The sequence below is a fragment of the Ictidomys tridecemlineatus genome, unplaced genomic scaffold, assembly GCF_052094955.1.
Source record: "Ictidomys tridecemlineatus isolate mIctTri1 unplaced genomic scaffold, mIctTri1.hap1 Scaffold_598, whole genome shotgun sequence".
NCBI lineage: Eukaryota > Metazoa > Chordata > Mammalia > Rodentia > Sciuridae > Ictidomys > Ictidomys tridecemlineatus.
In genome coordinates, this window is record NW_027524070.1 from 202628 (window position 1) to 218097 (window position 15470).

The window sequence follows — 15470 nt, forward strand, 5'->3', positions numbered from 1 at the left end:
AAATTTGTCCTCTTAACCTTATTGAGCACTGTGAATGGAATGTGTTCTACTAGTCCATTGTCAAGAAGTCCCTCTTTTATCTACCATGGTAGGTCCATTCAGTGCCTTTCACCACAGTCACGTGTCACTTAATGGTGGGATAAAGCCTCAGGAACATTGTTGGACAATTTTGTTATTATCCAAACACCATGGAGTGTGCTTACACAAACCTAAGTGATGTTGCCTGTTACACACCCAGGCTCTCTGATACCACTTATTGCTCTTAGTCAATAAGCCTGCTCAGCATGTTACCATACAGAATACTGAAGGCACCTGCCACCCAGTGCTAAGTATTTGTGTATCTAAATATGTCTAAACATAGAAAAGTAACAGTAAAATTGCTAGCTGATAGAAATTTTCAGCTCTGTTATAAGATTATGAGAACACCATGGTATAATCATATACATGGTCCATCATTGACTGGAGAACATCATCATGCAGATATAAATAGCAGATCTCTAGAACTTATTCATCTTGCATAATGGAGTACTGGCAATATTTCTTCCCTTGGGGATTATTCAACAATAACTGGAGATATTTTTGTTGTTGTTATTGCAACATCTTTAAGGATGCTACTGATATCTCTTAAGTAGAAGCCAGAGATGTAAGTAAATTTTCTACAAGAATTACATAAGACACTTTCCATACATTAAGCAAACAATTATCTGCCCTCAAAATTCAGTAGTGCCAAAGGTGAGAAATTTTGTTCTCACAAAACATTTACTTAAGAGGCTTATCTTTAAATTTCTCTAGTATCTATAATAATATGTCTAGTCAAAGTCCTTCTTAGGGCACATTAAATAACAACATGATCCAAATTAAAAACCCCTTAAAGCTCATAAAATAGATGACACCAAAGTAGCAGCAATTTAATTATACATTATATTCTGTTCATAAAATTTAAACTTCCGTGCAGTGACTGATAGTACCATAAGAGTGGTACTTTCAAAAGTTACCAGTTTGACCAAGCAAAAAAAACAATATTTGAATCCTTCAAACTCTCTGGAGTATACTTCTATGCAGAGTCTTTCATTTGATTCAAGATAGAAAGAGAAAGAGCCACTTAGAATGAATCTGAGATAGACTGTTACCCACATGAGAACCCTCGAATAATCTTGAAAGCAGAGAATTTGTTCAGGTTCCAGCAGCAAAATCAATCCTTTCATTACTGTGGTTGTACATTTACACTGCCCGCTGCCACCTAGCTCTGCTCTTCTCCTCTAAAGAATTGGGGTCTTAAATGGACACCGAATTTAATTCTTTTTGAGCCCCTTTCCCTGCCTAATTCTGCTTGCCCAATCAATCCATGTATTTGTAGTGAGGCTTCTAATCAATGATCTTCCACTACTTTCTCATGCCAATGAAAAACACAGGAGTAGACACTTGCCCCAAGCTGCACCAAGATAGTTTATCTTCCAAACTTTGAAGGTAAAGACACAGGAGGGAAAACCTGAAATAATCTGAAGATTTCTCTAGGGGGCCAGGTGTCACAATTCTTAAGGATTCCTAGCTCCTGTAACTCTTCTCGATTCCTACCTTCTATGTTCCAATCAAGCTTAATTTTGTGATCATGTAAGTCAAATTCCTAGAAATTAAATATTGTATTTTGTATGAGAGTAGAAATATTTGTGTACTGTTCATGAGTTACTTACCAGTGTTGTAATCTTGGACTGGTTTCATGATTTCTCTTTGCCTCCATTTTCTTATCTGTAAAATGAAAATAATAACATCATAAATATATCATAATACTGCTTTGAGATAATCTATGCAAAGCACTTTATTAAGTAAAAAGTAAGCACATAGTAAGAGCCAAATAAATGTGATCATTATCATTTTATGGATGATATTAAATCTTTAAAGTATTTTGAAACTAGAAATTTAAAGAAATTTTCTTATTAATTCAAGTATTCTTGGTGTTCTAAGTAGAAAAATCATATTGTATATAATTAATGGTAATTTAATTCTATTTTTAACTTTTATTTTTTAACTTTTCTTGTCTATGTGTATTTTTGAGAATTTTAAAAGTCAGAACTTTAACTGATATATTTTAAAAGAGTCTTCCTGGGGCTGGGGATGTGGCTCAAGCAGTAGCGCGCTTGCTTGGCATACTTGCAGCCCGGGTTCAATCCTCAGCACCACATACAAACAAAGATGTTGTGTCTGCCAAAAACTAAAAAATAAATATTAAAATTCTCTCTCTCTCTCTCTCTTAAAAAAAAGAGTTTTCCTGAGTTCTTTGTTAAATTTCATTTTCTAAATTTCCCAGGTTTCTTTAAATTCTTTAAGGTTTTAATTGAGGTAATTATTATTGGTTGATTGCTACTTTTTCTCCATATATCCTGACCTATCACCCTACATTGGGTAATAATATTAAATTCATAGCTGTCTCTTCATCTGTTTCTCAAGTCTGTTTTTCACATTAATATGATTTAGTTTTATTTTTATTATAAGAACACTTAACATGAGATCTACCTTTTAAAGATTTTTCAGAGTACCATGTAATATTTTTTTAGTAGGAACACAATCCAATTGAGTTATATTCACTACCTTCAGGTGTCACATAATGATAAAAATGTATTATTAGATGATTTTTACTGTTGTGCATACATCACAGACTGTACTTACACAAACCTACATGGTAAAGCATTCTACACACTTAGGCCATATGAAATAATCTATCACTCCTAGGCTATAAACTACATAGCATATTACTGTACTGAATATTATCAGCAATTGTAACACAGTTACATAAACATGCATGTTTATTTTTCTAAACATGTCAGAAAAATACAGTAAAAATACAAGGTAATAGAAAATTTCAGCTCCATTAGAATTTTATGAGATCTCCATTGAATATGTGATTCATTATTGACCAAAATGATATTGTACAGCACATGACCATTATTCAGTAGTTGTCTAACTTATTCACTTTGCATAACTGAGACTGGATACTCTTAAATTATCAATTCCCCATTTTCTCGTTTTACCAACCGCCTGGTAATTATCATTATACTCTCTACTTCTATAACTCTTAGAAACTCACTTAGAGAAATCATATAGTATTTGTTTTTCTTTGACTGGATTATTTTACTTAGCATAATATCACCAAGGTTTATCCATCTCATCATATATTATAGAATTTTCTTCTCTTTAAAGTAGAAAAATTTCATGTATGTATATACCATATGTTTTTTTTTAAAAAAGAAAATGCTTTTATTTTTTAAATACATGGCAGTGGAATGCATCACAATTCTTATTACACATATAGAACACAATTTTTCATATCTCTGTTTGTATATAAAGTATGTTCACACCAATTCATGTCTTCATACATGTACTTTGGATAATGATGTCTATCACATTCCACCATCATTGCTAACCCCCTACCTCCTCCCTTTCCCTCCCACCCCTCTGCCCTGTCTAGGGTTTGTCTATTCCTCCCATGCTTCCTCTCCCTACCCCACTATGAGTCAGTCACCTTACAGCAGAGAAAACATTCGCCATTTGTTTTTTGGGATTGGCTAACTTCACTTAGCATTATCTTCTACAGCTGCATTCATTTGTGTTCTTTTTACTTTGTTGGGAAATGGAGAGTAAAATGGTTTCCACATCTTGACCATTGTGAATAGTGTTGCAAAGAACATAGGAGTGCCAATATTTCTTCAAGATCATGATTTAAGTTATATTTTACATAACCCAGAAGTGGCATTGGTAGTTGATATGGTGTTCTATTATTTTGAGAAAACTACATGTTGTTTTTATAGCATACATATAATTTTACATTCACAGTACAAAAGTATACACAGTTTACATGTCCTCCATATCCTCACCAACATTTGCTATCTTCTTTTTTTCCCCATAAGATAGCTAACCTAACAAATGAGAAGAGATATCTTATTCTACAATTTCATAACAATTCGTGAAAAGGACATCTTTCCATATATTTCTTGGGAATTTATTTCCCTTTGTAGAAATATTTATTCAACTCTTAGACCATTTTTAATTGAATTATTATTTTTTTGCTATTAAGTTGTGGGATCTTTTTATATAATTTTGATTTTAATAGCCTACCATATGGTTTGCAAACATTTTCTTCCATCCTATAGCTTGTGTTTTTGCTATATTTATTGTTCCTTTTGCATTGCAGAAATGATTTGGTTTTATGTAGTTACACTGGCCTGTTTTCTTTTCTTTTTTTTTTTTTTTTTTTTGCTTTTTTTAAATCTGTGCTTTTGGTGCCATATCCAAGAAGTCAATACCAAGACCAATGTCATAAAGGTTTTCCTCCATATTTTTTCCAGAGATTTTGGTTTCTGATTGTAGGTTGAAATCTTCAACTCATGGTGAGTATTTTTTCCACACAATATAAGATAAGTGTATAATTTCACACTTTGTATGTGGATATCCAGTTTTCCCAACATTTTTTGTTGGAGACTATCCTTTTCCAATTGTGTATTCTTGGAATCTCTCCTGAAGACTTACCATGTAAGTATAGGTTTATTTCTGCTCTCTGTTCTATTCCTTTGGTACATCTGCTATTAACATACTCTTTGGTTGTTGTAGCTTTTAAATATATTTTGAAGTTATGAAGTACTATACCTCCAGCATTGCTATTCCTTCTTAAGATTGTTTTGGTCATTTGGGATTTTTGTGATTCCCTAGGAATGTTAGAAATTTTTTTTCTGTTTTTACAACAAAAACACAAACATTATTTAAAATGCCGAAGAAGTCCTCAGCATTTTTGTGGGGGCGTCTGTAAATGTCCTTGTCTTTCCTTTCATTATTGAAGGACAATTTGGCTAAGTATAGTAATCTTGGTTGCTATGTTATTTTTTTTTCTTGAGGTGCTTTGAATAAATCATCCCACTTCTTTTATCTTGCAGGATTTTTGCTGAAAATCTGCTTTTAGTCTTAGGACAATCTCCTTATACGTGAGGGTTTGGTGTTCTACTACTGTTGTTAAAATTCTCTGTTTTAACTACTGGCGATATGATTATATCTCAGTTTGGACTTCTTTGAATTATCCTTCTTTCTAGTCCTTTGGAATTCCTGGATTTAAATGTCATTTCCTTCCCTATTTGAGACAAATTTCCAGCCACTATTTTACTTTATTCATTTATTGTTCTCCTGTTCTCATTGAACAATTTAATGGTAGTTATTTTAAATTCTTGTTTTGGAGATTCATATATCTTTGCTTAATTTGGGTCAGTTTCTGTGATTTTACCTTCTTCCTTGTTTCAATACTGTTTCTCTTTCTTCATTGTCTTTTACTCTTTGTGTTCATATGCACACAAGAGAAAATTTGCTACCTTTTCTATTCATAGATTGGTTTTTCACAGGAGAAGATACATCATCGATTAAACCAGCCAGAGATTCTGTGGACCCCTCAAACAGTTGTGATGGTCAGAACCATAGATTTTGTTCTTAGTGGCACCTAGTTATCTAGAGCAGGCCATGTTGTCATCAGTGTTCAACAATAGATAATACCAAATCCAATCCCCCAGGTATGACTTGGAGAAATTGGAGTGTTTTATGCTACGTTCCACACTTTTCCTTCGCAGGGAGCATTTTGATTATTTGTTCTCTCTTTGCTTTGTATTGGGCTATGAACAAAAGCTATGATGAGTGCCATGCTCCTTTGTTCCCTGCTGATGGATCCTGTCAAAGGCCCAAGCCAATCTCTCAGGCAGCACTAGGAAAAGTTCCAATATTGGATGTGTAATCAAAACCTTTTCCTCCTTAGAGAGAAACCTGGAGTTGAGGTTTTCTTCTGTTACATGGTGCCATGCAAGGGAAAGGGACCACAGGGTGTCTCCAGTCTCTCTACTACTTTTGATGTGGTTGATTTTGCTTTCACCTGGATGCAGGGAAATTCTGACTAGTTTGTGGATTTCTCACAAATGGCATCAATTTAATTACCACTAGTGAAACAGTTTGTGTATCATGGAAAGGAGAGTCCAAGGCTTTATATTTCATCATTTTCCTCCTTGTTATAAATTTTCCTAAGTTTATTTTCTAACCCCTGTAGTGTGCATTGGAATTCTCCAATAATCACTTATTTGGAAAAATATGTTGTTGTTTCAACATGCTTTTTTTCTGATAAGTTATTGTTCATGTTACATAATTCCTTTGTATTCACCCATGTGCTGTCCTTGAATAGTCGATAGAGAGCCAGATTGTTCACTATTTTCCAGTAGAAATGAAGTCATCCCCCATTGGTGGTAGTGGAGGAGCAATAACACGGCACTCCTGTTTTTCTTAATCACTGGTAGTATCAAAGGGGCCCAGAGGAAAACCAGGCATTCTTCCCACTTCAGATTGAGAAATCTGCATGTCTACTCTACCCTGCATATAATTAGATAGGACAACCCCTTCCTCTGTGAGAGTAGAATCTGAGAAAAACAAAATAAACTTTAAGATTTAAATAATCTCAGGAGTATAATTGTATAATACCCACATATACAAATTTTAATTAAAAAATCTATGACCAACAACTCAAATAGTCAAACTAAGCAATATTTCAAGTAATTACCAATATAAGAAAATGACATATCAATAGAATTTCAAAATATACCCAAAGGAAAATAAAGCAGTACAATGAAGAACCATACATTCATAAATTGGACAACAGGATGAAATAGATCAGTGTTTTTTAAAGGACAACCACGCCCATCCAATATGAAATACATAATTTGAATACATCTGTAACTCTCAAGGCCCAGATGGTTTACTGGAAAATACTACCAAATGGTCAATGAAGAAAGAATAAATGCCTTATCCCTAAGGATAGCAATACAATAAGGATGACTTCTATCACTAATCTTATTTGACATAGTTCTGAAAGATTTTGTGATAATGCAAGAAAGAAAATAGTAGGAATGTGGATCAGAAAAAATATTTGTACTATTTTCAGTTCACTATGTAAACCTGTCTGATGAATCAAAGAGATAAAATCTTCTACATCTAGTAACTGAGCCCATCAATGTTTCAGGATATAAGACCAATATATACAAATTAATTCTATATCTATACACTAGCAATAAACATGTAAATATAAAGGTTAAACATACAGGGCCATTAATAATCTCTCAGAATAAAACTGTAAATCAAAATAAATAGACAGGACTTATATGTTCAATCAAAAAAATATTGATGAAACAGAGATAAACCAAAGAAAACCTAAATAAAGGAGACAATATACAATGTAGAAGGATTGGAAACAAGAGAGGAAATATAGCAATTTCCTACAAATTTATATACTTGTTTCATAAAATTTCATCAAAATCATAGCAAGCTATATAAATACGGGCACAATTATTCTTCTTTTTTTAAAGAGAGAGAGAATTTTTAAATATTTATTTATTTATTTACTTTTCGGTAGACACAACATCTTTATTTTATTTTTATGTGGTGCTGAGGGTCAAACCCAGCGCCCCATGCATGCCAGGTGAGGGTGTTACCACTTCAGCCACATCCCCAGCCCCCAGGCACAATTATTCTAAAATGTTTATGAATAAACCAAAGAACTAGGATAGGCAAAATAATTTTGAAAAAGAATAAAACAAGAAATCTAATCACTTTCAAAATTTATTATATCTCTACAACAGTCAAGACTGTTTTATTATTTGCAGAACACACATAGTACAATAGAACAGAAAAGGGAACATGGAATTAATACAAACTACAATATACTCCATTTTTGACAAATTAAAAAATCAAAGCAATAGAAGAAATTTAAATTTCCCAATAAATGGTGTTGTGATATTTATACTTCCTTAAACAAAAATAAGACCTTAATATAAACTTCAAATCTCATATAAAATCACCTCAAAGTAGATCAGAGGCCTAAATGTAACAGATATAATGATATAATATTTAGAGAGAACTATAGGAAATTTGTCACAACTATGATTAGGCAGAGTTCTTAGATTTGACACCAAAACCATGATTCAGAAAAGAAAAAAATAGTAAGTTAGACTTTATTGAAATTAAAACATTTTACTTAGAAAAACATTCTTTAAAGAAGATGAAAGGACAGGCTACTGACTTGAAGAAATGTTTACCAATCACAAATTCAGCTTAGTACTAGGGTTGAGAATACACAAAGAATGCTTAAAACTACAGCAACAGCAATAACAAACAAAGGTATGGACAGAGAATTTATATTAAAAAAAGCTATACAGCCTACAAACAACCATATAAAAAGATGTTTCACATCATTAGTAAATGGAAAATGCAAATTAATACCACAAATCAAATATGGCTATATACCAATCAGAATCACTAAAATAATCAATAGTGACAATGCAAAATGCTGTTGAGAATGTAAACTGTACCACTTATGCATATCTAATGGAGATATAAAATGGCACAATTACTTTGAAAAAGAATTTAGCATTTGCTTAAAAATTAAGCATGCAAATATGATATGACTCAGCAATTGCATCCTGGGCATTTATCCCAGAAAAATAAAAATTTATGCTCATTCAAGAATCTGAATAAATGTCAAAAGATTTATGCTGAGGGAAAAAATAGAAACAATCCTAAAAGTTATCCTACACTGTAGAGTTCCATTTATATAATGTTTTCGAAGTGACAGATTTATAGAGATGGACAATAGATTAGTGGTTGTCAATGGATATGGTGAGGGGATGGTTATAGCTATGTAAAAGCCACAGGAGAGATCTCTGTGACTAGAGAAATATTCTGTATCTTAACTGCATCATGTTGTGGTTTAGATATTACGTGGTCCCCCAAAACTCATGTGAGATAATGCAAGAAACTTTAAAGGTGAAATGATTATGTTATGAGAGCCTTAACTTAATCAGTGCATTAATCCACTTGAATGCATTAACTGGGTGGTAACTAGGCAGGTAGAGTATGACTGGAGCAAGTGAGTCATTGTGGGAGGCATTTGGGGAATATATTTTATCCCTAGAAAGTGGAACTGCTTTCTGCTTCCTGATGGCCATGTCCTGAGCTACTTTCCTCCACCATACTTTTCTGCCATTTCTATTGGGCCCAGAGCAATAGAAATGGCTCTCTATAGACCGAGACCTCTAAAGTTCTAAAGGTGAAGTTATATTTAGGGTTTTAAAGCCATGAGCTCCAAATACACTTTGTTCTTGTCAGGATTTTTTGGTTACAATATAGAAAAACTGATTAAAACAAATGTCAATATTCAGGTTGTGATATTGTACTACAGTCTGACAAGATGTTACTATAGTGGTGAGTGGATAAAGGATAGATAAGATCTATTATGCATTAGCTTTATAATTGAATATTGCTGTTGGTTAGATGTGAGGAGTCCTGAAAATGCTCATGTGCAAGACAATGCAAGGTTTAGAGGTGAAATAATGGATTATGAGAGTCTTAACCAAATTGGTGAATTAATCCCCCAATAGGGAATAACTGGGTGGTAACTAAATACAGGTGGAGTATGACTGGAGGAGGTAGATCATTGGGGTATGCCTTTAGGACATGTATTTTGTCCCTGATGAGTACACTTTTTCTTACTCTGCTTCCTGGTTGGATGTCCTGAACCGCTTTCTTCTGCCATAACCTTCTGCCATGGTATTCTTACATCTGACCCAGAACAATAAAGTTGGCCATTTGAAATCTTTGAAACCATGAGTGCCAAATAAACTTTTTCTCCTCTAAAATTGTTCTTGGCAGATATTTTGATCACAGCAGCAAAAAAGCTGACTAAAACAAATGTATGCTACTATTATCTCAAAATAAGTAGCTTAATGAATGAAAAGTCATGATTTTTAAGGAATATAAATAATAAATAGAAGTGTCGGGCTAGGGATGTTGCTCAATGGTACATACTTGCCTAGAATATGTGAGACCTTGCACTATATCCACAGCACTGCAAAACTAAAACAAAATTAAATTAAAATGCCTTGATTTTTCTCAAATACAGACACCATTTATCATGGAACTTAAGATTAGTGAAAATATACTTTCATAAATTTCCTAAAGTTCACAATCTAATGACTAGAGGTAGTTTGTCCTGAAATAAGCTACATTTATATCATAGACCATAGGAATATACTTTTCTAATTTGGTTACAAGAAGAAATTCCTTGTAACACATTTATATATATATAAATAATCACCATCCATGTATATGTTTTACCAATGATGTGCTATTTATACATAAATAAGGAGGTAATCACAGACTTGTATCTGAAATTTCAGCAGAGTTATTAAAATACTGTTGACAAAATTCATAGCAAAAACTTGATATTTAGTAGAACAAGGTAAAATTAGAAAAGTGAAGGTACATTGTGCTTCTCTTTCTTCTATAGGGTTCAAAATACATTTATTTTTTCATTTCCTAGAGAATATTTTAGCAAGGCTAGCTATTGAATGTTTCATCTACTAATATTTAGAGACAGAAAATATAATTTTTGCCTGAGTATTGCTATATGGGAAAAAGATATTGCTATTTTACAGGGCTTTTTATAAATATGCTATTGCTAGTTTTTAGCAATAGCTATTTGTAACTAATAAAACCTATAGCATCCTTATAGTTTGCAACAAAACATTACCAACATCTTATTGACTAAAGGGGCTGCTCCATGATTATATATAACTGAAACAAATTGTAAACCAATAATGGAGACATGAAAGCCAGCTGGATTTATAAGGAATTATTTCCAATGTGCAAAAACATAGTTAATACAACATGAAGGACTGGTGGGGAATACCAAGTGATAGATAATACAGACATTTTTCCTCACATGTACCCCTCCTCCCAAAAAAACAAATCTAATTTCATTTGTATTCCAAAGAAATTTTCAGAAAGAAAAAGCAAAATTGCCAATTTGACAGAAAGCATTTATCCAAAAAAAATATTATAGACATCTGCACAATGCAAAACAAAAATGATTTGGCTGCAACCAGAATTTATTTTGTTATCACTGGAAACTTTGTCTTTGGCAAAATTATCAGGTTTTTTTAATCAAATGTCCTCTAAAATATGGCTGTTTTATATGATAGGCTATTGTTACTTTCTGGCTAAGCATGATGAACTAAGAACATTTATCATATGGAACATTAAAAACCAAGAAAAGGGACCAGAGGGCACATCTCAGTGATGGAGTACTTGCCTGGCACACGTGAGATTCTGTGTTTGATCCCCAGCAATTGTGCACGTGTGTGTGTGTGTGTGTGTGTGTGTGTGTATTCATATATATACCACAGAGGAGAGAACTACAGATTTCCGTGACTTCGGGGTTACATCCTGATAAACCCATTGTGAAATTAAAATAATTGAAGAAAAAAATGCATTTAATATACTCAATCTAATGAACACCATAGCTTAGAAATGCAGTGTAAGCTGGAACAAAGTGTAAGCTGGGGCATCCACAGTTTACCCTTGTGATTGTGTGGTTGACTGAGAGTTATAGCTTGCTGCTTCTACCTACAGGATAGTATTGCATTGCATATTTCTAACCTGGACATGATAAAATTTCAGAATTCAAAGTATTCTCAAAATATTACATATTCCATTTATACCCCATAAAGGTAACCTGGAAAAATTATAATCCTTCTTCCACTTTCAAATAATGTCCCTTTCACAATTTTTATACTATTGTTTTTTAAATGTCAATGATTGACTTTCAGGGTTAATAAGCATAATTTTTAAAAAATCTATTATAATTTGTTAATCAATCTCTAAATACGTATACAAAACCTAATTTTCATGCTCTATGGAATAATTTCCAAAATAGGTGTAAATACAACAAAAGCTTAATAGTTAATAGAGGAGAATAATCATTTCCAAATTATACATTCACGTAAACTTAAGATATAATTATTTTCATAATATTTAAAATAACCAAAAGTTATTTTTCTTCCTGCTTTTGACCCTTCATTCACTCAATCAAAAAAGAATTTTGTATGCCTTTAGTTCAGACACTGCCTTGTATTTGGAGAAACCTATGGTTTCCAAAATCCCCTTGATCTAGTCCTAAAGAAGACCAAGTGTCGTTTTTCTGTAATGTTACAGGAAAAGTAAAGTCACTTAGAATAGGCTCTCGGCAGGTGAGCACATCATTTTTCAGCTGATTTTTACTATCTTCTAAGCAAATATTTCACCTAACTATAATGTATGCACAACCTATGGCTTAGTGGAAGAAACGATATAATGAAGTAAAATGTCATTTATGAAGTACAACTTTCTACTTACTGTCTAGAAGACAAAGGCCCAATTGGAAGTTTAAAAATGCTGAACAATAACTAAGTTTTCATACTGAAAGATAAGACCTGAATACTGAAAATCACTCTTTCTATGGAAACTGCACAAAGAACAAAGCTTGCACATACAGGAAGAAATCAAGACTAATTTTACCTTCTATAGAGAAAGGATGTGGGGTTTGGGTAGAATTTCCAAATCCTACACAAAGAAAGTATGTGTTCAGATAAGTATAACTCCTGGCAGAGCCAATTTAATCAACCATTCTTCCTAAGATGTTTATGTGACTTCTGAGAAAGAGGGAACTTTTCTAACAAAGAATACATTGCTTCCACTCTGAGTAGCACCAGTTTGTCAAATCCTGATGTGCCATGGAGGACAGGCACGGACTAAGACCACTACAAAGGGAAGGAGAAGAAAAAGAGGAACATTGATGATCAAGCAGTTAGTTGTTCACAGCAGTGATTTAAAAAAAAAATCCCCTTCTACATCTAAGCAATGGGATGAGTCGTCTCCTAAGGATGCACAACAAAACTGCAGAAAATCATTTACCTTGAAACAAACAAAAAAAGAGGATCATTCATTTCAAAACAAAACTGTAGTGCACAGCATTCTACTACAAAATTCAAATAACCATGTAAGCATTAAAGAAGATTTCTTTGCACAATAGGAAGAAAAAAATATTAGCTAGAGAGTTCCACTTCTGGCCTACAAAGTATAAACATGTATTAAAGGCAAGAGAACTCTGAGGGCAAGAAAAATTAAAAAGCAGAGACCAGCAATATTTGACAAGAGCTTAATTCCTTAATCCAGTTCCTGTAAGATTCCATTTAGATTTCCATATGAGCCATAAACAGCCTTGGAAATGGTTTTCAAAAATCATTAGGTCTACAAAATTTATGTACAGCACACAAAATTTGCATTGACCAAATCCTCATTTAACAATTCTCATTTACTTCTTTAATCCTGCCTAACCAATTTTAATATCTATAATTTGCACATTGTGAAAGAACATTCACATATACTTTACATGCCTATGCACAGTAAATTCATAGTGTTTTACTAGTTGTGTTTATGAACAATATTAATAAAGCTATGATGTGTGTGAGCATATATATGTATATGTAGATGTATTCCTGAACATACATATGCTAATTATCAGACATTGTATATAAATACAGTGTAAAATATTACATACATATACAAAATATTCATAGTTATGTCTACTTATGATTTTCTATAGAAATGCACATATAAAACTTGCATGCCAGTACACACTACATGTACATATATGTACATATATATTATACAGAGAGAGAGTGAGTCTATGCCCATTGAATAAGATAGAAATATTTATTTCTTTAAGATGTCCATCACGATTCTAAATAGGCACTAAGGATGTCATCATGGCAACATAAATATTTAAATTGTCACACTGTGATTTACAGCTATAGATGTTTATTCTTCTGCCTCCCTATTGTTTATATATTGTAAGTAAATTTTGTTTTACTTATACATGACCTCTTCCAATATTAGATAATAAAAACATTAAAACAAATTTTAAATAATCAAATAGCATTTTGAAAAGGTATAATTATTTTTTCTAGATCAATTTTTCCTCTTTTGCTCCACTGTGAACAGATCAGATGTGTCACCAGGAAAAAAAAAACTTTAGCCAGATGAATCTCGACCTGCTATCATGAGAGGATCTAAGGTCAATTTCATTTATGTCAAAATTGTTTATAATTTAAACTTACATAGTGGAAAGTCAATAGAGTAGATTGACAAATCACAAAAGAATTGAATAGATATACAAAAGAACTTACCATTGAAGGAAAATGTAAAATATATATTTTTTGCATTATTTAGGTACATTTAGAATATTAAAATATTAATCTAGAGAGGCAGATTTTAAGAGTAATACTTACCCAATTGACATTATTGGATTAACAGGGGAAGATTAAAATTTCTTTACAACATTTATTGATAGCATTTTAAAAATCATTATGGCTACATAGAGCTACCAATTGTAAGCAGGAGGAATATATAGCATTTAAATAATTACCTTGGGCTTAGATAATATTCTAAATATCTTAATTTCATTAACTCATTTAATTTTCAAAACAACTTTGTTAAATAGGTGTCATGTTTCAAAACCCTTTGAAAACGATAAATTTGTGTCATAAATATGTGTGTTTATGTTTTGACCCATTTTGAAAATTATAAAATTATGTCACATGAATATGTATGTTTGTGTGTATTTTCTAACTTTACCAGGGAAGCAATTTAATATTTAATTTTAATGTTCAATTTTTGAACCTAATTCATATATATACATATACATAAACCTATATAAAATACATATATTATACACAACCACACACACACACACACACACACACACACACACACACGAAGTGTGTGAAGTAAGTCTCAACATCCTTTGCAAATTGAGAAACACAAATTAAGATACCATTACATACCTATTAGAATTCCAAACTTTAAAGAAACTGATGAAATATGACACACACACAAATTCATTAATTGTGCATAAGTAGAAAAGAGAATTTCCATATATATAGAAATTATTATAGTGTACAGTGGATAAATTTTGACATGTGTACACATCCATGAGAGCATCTTTCAAATGGCAGGGGGGAAGAGAGCTAAAATAGGGGTGTTATTTACAACCAGTTGTTATATTCAAACATATATCCAAACATAAATATATCATATATATGTTCAGGTATGATTTTCCTGATTTATAAATTTATCATTCTTCTTGAGGTAAGAAGATATGTTCTTGGTCTCTCGCTGTAAACCTGTAAACGTTGTAATGAGCATTCTAAATCAGGGTTAGCTGGAAAATATCTACTAATTCACTCTGGATATGTTTAGTAGTCAACTTAATTATTAACATAGATACATCCATGAAACCATAAATACAGTCAAGATGAAAATCAATCCATCACACCTAAAAGCTTCCTAACATACCTTAAATTTACTCCCTTCCCTTTCTCCTTGCCAACTCATAAAAATTAATGATTGCATTTTATCACATTTTGTTAATTTTTAACTATTTGAAATTCTAATGGGAATGTCTGTAATCTTGTGTTTTTAATATTTAAATTTCCCAAATGACAAAAATATTGAGCATTACTTCAATGGCATTTCTTTCTGTAAAAGTTAAGTTAAATGTCTTGTTGGTAATTGTTCATAATTGACTT

At 32.2% G+C, this 15470-nt stretch overlaps 1 protein-coding gene across 1 annotated transcript in view; it reads right to left on the reverse strand.

The window, feature by feature from the left end:
- The window catches only part of LOC144374153 (transport and Golgi organization protein 1 homolog), a 131503-nt gene extending 129796 nt beyond the window's left edge, over positions 1 to 1707 (reverse strand). The window contains exon 1 of the mRNA XM_078037074.1: positions 1692 to 1707. The gene's annotated coding sequence lies outside the window, so the exon portion shown is untranslated. The remainder of the gene's footprint in view (positions 1 to 1691) is intronic.
- Positions 1708 to 15470: the final 13763 nt, after the last annotated feature.